The sequence below is a fragment of the Gossypium hirsutum genome, chromosome A01 (genome assembly GCF_007990345.1).
Source record: "Gossypium hirsutum isolate 1008001.06 chromosome A01, Gossypium_hirsutum_v2.1, whole genome shotgun sequence".
NCBI lineage: Eukaryota > Viridiplantae > Streptophyta > Magnoliopsida > Malvales > Malvaceae > Gossypium > Gossypium hirsutum.
The window spans coordinates 55,085,856-55,094,244 of NC_053424.1; positions in this window are offsets into that span (position 1 = coordinate 55,085,856).

Here is an 8,389-nt window from a genome sequence, read left to right on the forward strand (position 1 = left end):
CTAATTATTTTTATGACTCGGTTTAGCGGTCCCGAAACCACTTCTCGACTAGGGTCAATTTTGGGCTGTCACAACTCTCCCCCACTCAAGAAATTTTCGTCCCCGAAAATCTTACCGGTAAATAGGTTTGGGTATCGTTCTTTCATCGAGCTCTCGGTTTCCCAAGTAGCTTCCTCGATCCCGTGTTTGAGCCATAACACCTTTACTAACGGAACCCTTTTGTTTCGCAACCCCTTCACTTCACGAGCTAGGATACGCATCGGCTCTTCTTCATAACTCCTATCGGCTTGAATTTCAACCTCCGACGGACTAATTATGTGCGAAGGATCAGATCTATAGCGTCGAAGCATCGAAACATGAAAGACGTCGTGAATCTTTTCAAGTTCAGGGGGTAAAATCAATCGATACGCAACTGGACCGACTCGTTCGGATATTTCGTATGGCCCAATGAATCTCGGACTCAACTTGCCCTTTCGGCCAAATCTGAGTACCTTTTTCCAAGGCGAAACTTTAAGAAACACTTTATCTCCCTCCTGATATTCAATGTCTTTTCGTTTCAAATCCGCATACGATTTCTGACGATCCGTGGCTGCCTTTAGACTTTCACGGATTACCCTTACTTTCTGTTCGGCATCTTTAATCAAATCGACTCCGAAAATTTTACTTTCACCGAGCTCGGTCCAAAACAATGGTGTACGGCATTTACGACCGTACAAAGCCTCGTAAGGTGCCAGCTTAATACTTGATTGAAAACTATTGTTGTAAGCGAATTCAATCAAAGGTAAATACCGTTCCCATGAACCACTAAACTCGAGGATGCAACATCTCAACATATCCTCAAGTATCTAAATTATCCGCTCGGATTGAGCATCGGTTTGTGGATGAAAAGCGGTGCTAAAATGCAGCTTGGTACCCAAAGCTTCTTGCAATTTCTTCCAAAATCGCGAGGTGAATCTCGGATCTCTATTCGACACGATAGAAATAGGTACTCCATGTAATCTCACAATCTGAGAAACATACAATTCGGCTAGTTTATCCAATGAAAAATCCGTACGCACGGGGATAAAGTGAGCCGACTTAGTCAGTCTATCAACAACAACCCAAATCGCATCCTTCTTGCTTGCTGACAATGGCAGTCCGGACACAAAGTCCATTGTGACTCGATCCTATTTCCACTCGGGTATCATGATCGGCTGAAGTAATCCTGAAGGCACTTGATGTTCCGCTTTCACTTGTTGACATATTAAACATCTCGAAACAAAGTCGGAGATGTCCTGTTTCATACCATGCCACCAAAACCGACGTTTCAAATCGTTGTACATTTTCGTACTCCCCGGGTGAATTGACATTCGGCTACAATGAGCTTCGTTCAGAATCATCGAAATGAGTTCTGAATTTCTTGGAACACACAACCGACTTCTGAACCTCAAACAATCGTCATCATCAATTTGAAATTCGGATTCCATATTCGGAATACATTCAGCCCGTTTTGCAACCAATTCATCGTCGACTTTCTGAGCTTCACGAATTTGATGAATCAATAATGGTTTGGCCTTTAATTCAGCTACTAACACATTGTCGGGTAGAACAGACAAGTGCACATTCATCGCTCGTAAAGCAAACAGTGATTTCCGGCTTAAGGCGTCCGCAACCACATTAGCCTTTCCCGTGTGGTAATCAATGACAAGCTCGTAATCTTTCAACAACTCAAGCCAACATCTTTGTCGCAGATTTAAGTCTCTTTGAGTCATCAAATATTTGAGACTTTTGTGATCCGAAAATACATGGCACTTTTCGCCAAACAAATAATGTCGCCATATTTTCAAAGCAAATACGATGGCGGCTAGTTCGAGATCATGGGTTGGATAATTTCTCTCGTGTGGCTTCAACTGTCTCGACGCATAGGCCACAACTCGACCTTCTTGCATCAATACGCAACCCAACCCGAGTAGGGATGCGTCACTATAAATGACAAACTCTTTGCCGGATTCGGGTTGCACTAAAATTGGAGCTTCAGTCAAATGAGTTTTCAGTTGATCGAAGCTTTTCTGACATTTCTCCGTCCATTCGAACTTAGCATCCTTTTGAAGTAGCTTCGTCATTGGTGTGGCTATCATCGAGAAACCTTTTACAAATCGTCGGTAATATCCGGCGAGCCCCAGGAAGCTCTGAACTTCGGTAACATTTCTTGGAGGCTTCCAGTTAAGTATGGCTGAAATTTTGCTCGGGTCAACTCGAATACCCGATGTGGATACCACATGACCCAAGAAACTAACCTCTCTTAACCAGAACTCACACTTACTGAACTTAGCATATAACTTCTTATCCCGCAAAATTTGCAACACTAATCTCAGGTGCTCAGCATGTTCGGTCTCATCTCCTGAATAGACTAAGATGTCATCAATGAACACAACTACGAACCGGTCCAAATACTGTCTGAAGATCCGATTCATCAAATCCATAAATACCGCAGGGGCATTAGTGAGCCCGAACGGCATCACTAAGAACTCGTAGTGACCGTACCTCGTTCTGAAAGCAGTTTTGGGTACGTCCGAATCTCGAATCCGCAACTGATAATAACCAGATCTCAAATCTATCTTGGAAAACACTGAGGCTCCCTTTAGTTGATCAAACAAATCATCAATGCGCGGTAATGGATATTTATTCTTTATCGTCACTTTATTCAGTTGACGATAGTCAATGCACAACCTCATGGTTCCGTCCTTCTTTTTCACGAACAATACTGGTGCACCCCAAGGTGAGAAACTTGGTCGAGCGAAACCTCTATCCGTCAACTCTTGCAATTGGGCTTTCAATTCCTTTAACTAGGTTAGTGCCATACGATACGGAGCTATCGAAATTGGCGTAGTTCCAGGTACAAGCTCAATACCAAACTCTATCTCCCGAACAGGTGGCAAACCCGGTAACTCTTCAGGAAAAACATCCGGGTATTCACAAACCACCGGCACAGATTCGGGTTTCTTTTCTAATTCTTTGTCATCAAGTACATACGCAAGGTATGCTTCGCACCCTTTTCTTACATATTTCTGGGCCAACATTGCTGATATTACAGCTGGCAACCCCCTTAAGTCCGTAGACTCAACTCGGATTATCTCGTTATTTGCGCACCTCAAATCAATAGTCTTGCTTTTGCAATTCACAACCGCATCATGCGCGGTCAACCAATCCAAACCAAGAATAACATCAAATTCGTCAAACGACAAAAGCATCAAATCGGCCAGAAAACAGGATTCTCGGATTATTAGAGGGCATCTCTTACACACTTTATCAACAAGTATGTATTGACCCAAAGGGTTTGACACTCGAATTACGAACTCAGTAGACTCAACAGGTAGAGTCTTACTGGATGCTAAGGTTTTGCATACATATGAATGAGTAGAGCCAGGGTCAATCAATGCAATCACATTAGTATCAAAGAGAGTGAAGGTACCAGTGATGACGTCAGGGGAGGATGCCTCCTCTCGTGCGCGAATGGCATATGCTCTAGCAGGAGTACGGTTCTCGGCTCGAGTAGCCGTATCAGAGGCCCCTCTCTGACTACCACCCCTACCTCCTAAAATTCTCGGTGGTCTACCTCTAGTTGTCACTCCATTAGGTCTTGCACCTTGAATCTTATTCTTCTTATCAAGCTCCGTGCAATCTCTAATGAAGTGGTCCTTCGAACCGCATCCGTAACAGGCCCTGTTAGTAGACTTACCCCAACATTCACCTAGGTGTCGTCTTCCGCATTGGGGACATTCAGGTTTCTCTTGACGATTATTGCCCACACTAGCTACTGAAGTAGCTCGGGAGTCCGTCGATGGTCGTGCTCTGATGGAAATTCCCGCAGTCGTCCTCAACTTATTAGTGTCCTCCCTGAACTTCTTTACAGCTGAGAACGGAGCTTTACCCGTCGATCTTTTACGATAGTCTCTAGCTTCAAATTCAGCCTTCTTCTTCTCCTTTCCAAGTTCTTCCGCCTTGCAGGCTCATTCGACTAGTGTTACGAATTCTTTTATCTCCAAAATACCCACTAGTAGCTTTAAATCTTCATTCAATCCTTCTTCGAATCTTTTGCACATAGCAACCTCATCAGCTACACACTCCCGGGCATACCTACTGAGTCTTACGAATTCATGTTCGTATTCAGATACTGTCATACGGCCTTGCTTGAGTTCCAAGAATTCCTTGCGCTTTTGATCAATGAACCGTTGACTAATATATTTCTTTCAGAATTCCGTTTGAAAGAAGTCCCAAGTAACTCGTTCGTTTGGGACTATGGAAATCAGGGTCCTCCACCAATAGTAGGCTGAGTCCCGCAACAAGGATATAGCACACTTTAGACATTCATCGGGTGTGCATGACAGTTCATCAACACCCGAATGGTGTTATCAAGCCAGAACTCGGCCCTTTCAGCATCATCAGTAACTATGGCCCTGAACTCCTCAGCCCCGCGCTTCCTAATCAAGTCTACAGGTGGCTTACTCAGCCTCACAGGATCAGTGACTGATGGCATTACGGGCTCTTGGGGTGGATTATTCAAATTCGGGAATTGTTGGACAGCCGGATTGGTTCGGGCATATTGCGCGACCCACTCATTCATCATGGTAAAGAAGGCTTGTTTAGCCCCCTCACCTTGATTATTCGCAGAAGACTGAGGTTCAACAGGCGGCGTCCCTTGTGCAGGAGCAGCCGCTACACTTTCAACGTCATCCGCCAAGGTTCTCTCTACACCGGGATCCATTTACTAATCAAAACAAAAATTTTAACCGTCAGAAGTCATCACACATTTAAACATTAACATTAAGGCATGTATAGCTAGACTCATACGTGCTATGGTAGTCCTAGAACCGACTAAACCATAGCTCTGATACCAATAAAATTGTAACACCCCGAACCCGAGACCGTCGCCGGAGTCGAACAAGAGGTGTTAACAGACTTCAAACCACTTATTTGACATTTCCCAGACAAGCTGCCAATATGCGTACTAGTCGCTTTAAAATCATATCTTGAGTTATGAAACTCGAAATCCAGTTCCGTAAATTTCCCTGGAACTAGACTCATATACCTATATGGTAGAATTTTTGTAGAAGTTTTGGTCGGGCCAATTAGTACAGTTTATTAGTTAAATTCTCCCCTATTACAGGGTACGACTACACTGACCTTCATGCATTACGATTTGGATAACTCCCTGCACAGAGCTTCAATACTGATGCCGTTTGTTTCTATAGAAACTAGACTCAGAGAGGATCTATACATATATGGAATGACTCCTAATTATCTCTGGTTAATTTATAATGAATTTCCAAAGTCGGAACAGGGAACCCAGAAACCGTTCTGGCCCTGTCTCATGAGAACCTGAATATCTCTTAACATACTGTCCATATGATCGTTTCGTTACTTCTATATGAAAATAGACTCATCGAGATTCGATTACATAATTTATTCACTATTTAATTCCATTCCTACTAATGTTTGTAATTTTTCAATCCCACGTCACTGCTGCTGCCAGCATCTGTTACTGAAGCAACTATGCCCATTTCGTGATTTCTCATTGATCTAACTAGTAATTCATCATACATATCACAAAATTATAATCATGACTAGCCATACCAAAGGCTAATCATTGTCAAACATCTCCCTACTACACTATTGCCATATCATGAATCTTAACACCAAATTAATCAGCCATGACATATGGCATAAAAAAATCGAATTACCAAGACTTACGACCTAACGTTATAAAACCAAATCCAACCGAACATTTATGCCATTTTTGCATGGCTAAAAGTTTACATACCAAATTTCAACAAAACATATTAGCCTATACATGCCGAAATGTTCTCCTAGACCGACTAAAAAGAAGATACCAAAAGTTGCTAGCCGGTGTGATGACTCCGATGACGGCCCGATCACGCAAAAAGAGACGAGTCCAAGAAACCTAAAATAGGTGACAAGGAAACACCGAGTGAGTATATAACTCAGTAAGTCATAAGCAATGCACTACCATCCATTAATAACATCATCACAAGAGGAAGCAAAATGGAACGAGGCTAGTTACTCCATCCATACCGAACCATACCATAGTTCCTCAAACCTATCGGTTCAATCTCATACCAAGTCATGCATTCACATTCCATATACTAATCAATAGGATATTTGAGGCATTTTCATACATCATTTTATTTTCGTTACAATCATACAACTAAACGACCTTTCACCTATTCCACGATAAATCTTATGTACGTGACTTCAATTATAATTGTCACATAGGTTCAAACTTACCAAGCTCAACTTCAAATATAAACATAGCGCCTATTAGTCACGAACTCAAGGTACTTACCCGATCCGCTGTCCGTGATCAACTCAATAATGTCGCACACTTAGTGTCCATAGTGATTCAAAAGTATATATTAAGTCCGCACACTCAGTGCTATATAATCAACTCGCACACTTAGTGCTATATAATCAAACTCGCACACTTAGTGCTACATAATCAAACTCGCACACTTAGTGCTACATAATCAAACTCGCACACTTAGTGCTGTACAATTTAAACCCGCACACTTAGCGCCAATCTCATGATCATAAATGTTTATACCCGCACTCTTAGTGCCGAGATCAACAACTCAATACATCTCACCTCTTTTCTTTTCATTCAACACTTCATCACCACATACATACATGTATATATATATATTTATCATTCCATTCAGCATCATTACATAGACGTTATGACCATTTAAATTAATACAAACTATATGCTTATGACTTACTTTATGTTGGGTAAAATAATTCCAAGTCGGCTACTCGATGACCTTCGATTTCCCCTTGTTGGACGCCTCTCCTTTAGGTTCTTGAGCTTAAATAAATAAATCAACTAGTTTAATTACCTTGCTAGTTATTTATATCCCATAACATTAATAGTTTCATATCAAAAGAAGCATACGAACATTTATTTTTATTCACCTTATCTTTTACTAACTTAAGCCATTCGGCTTTGATCACCTAAATCCAATACTAAATTACCCAATAATATTTCAATAAAACACACATAAATATTATATACATGGCAACCACCCTTGTTAATTACTCATATATATTTTAATAATTTTCATTTCATCTTATAACCATTCTTGTTCAAAACATTAGAACCTTAACTAATACTTATAAATTGTCTCAAGGCGAATGCATTCTTACTTCTAAAGTAACATAGTCGATGATATATTTTATTTCAAGGTACATATTCATAATTCAAATTCAACCATATAAACCAATATCACCCACTTGATCAATTATAGAGAATTAAGTTAATATCACAATGTGTACTCTATATGGCCCATTATACATAATCAAATTTAACATCATCTATATATTTACTCATATGGCCGAATATACATACCCCCATATAATATCATTTTCATTCCATTTAACACTTAATTTCCACCACATAAACACTTGGCCGAATAATCCTAAACTAGCAAAACTCCACATTTGTTCATACCATCTTTTAATTCACATGTATATTTTATTTTTACATGAACCATAGCCGAATCGTTTTAACCATGAGTAACATAACAAGCATAAATCATACTTATGGATATACCATGGCCGATTCAATCTAATCACATCCAAAATCATCAACCATTTTCAATGCATATAACATATATAAACATGAATAAGTTTCATATAATCTCTTAACACATTAATTTCTTTCATCAACAATCTTTTGTTCTTTATCCATCAAAACTTAAAGTAAGAAAAAAATCAAGTTCTTCTCACACATACCATAACGAAAGTTCCATCCAACACTCTAAATTCAAAATTTTAGTATGCTAGGTAAGAAAACGTGATGATTAACCTGAACAAACTAAGATTTCAAAGAAAGATTAACAAATTTACTACCTTCTCTTCATTCAAAAGGCCGAATGCCTTTGCCCCCTCTTTTCTTCTTCTGTACGGCTAAGAAGAACAAGGTAATAACCCCTTTTTTTTCTTTTATTATCCTTAGTATTTCTTTATTATTTCCTTTCTTTTACATAAAATAATGACCACTTCATGGAAATTTACCACATATTCTAATATATGCTCCATCATGGCCGGCCACTATGTATAAAAAAAAGGAGTATTTGACATGCAAGCCCATTATTTTCACTACATGCTTTAATAGGTCCTTATAAATTAACCTATTCACATTTCAAAATTTCTCACATTAAGTCCTATTTACTAAAATTCACCTACAATTAAACAAATTCAAATATGAATTTTCACACATGCATATATACATATAATAAGCCATCAAATATGACAGCTAATTATTTTTATGACTCCGGTTTAGCGGTCCCGAAACCACTTCCCGAATGGGTCAATTTTTGGGCTGTCACCATGG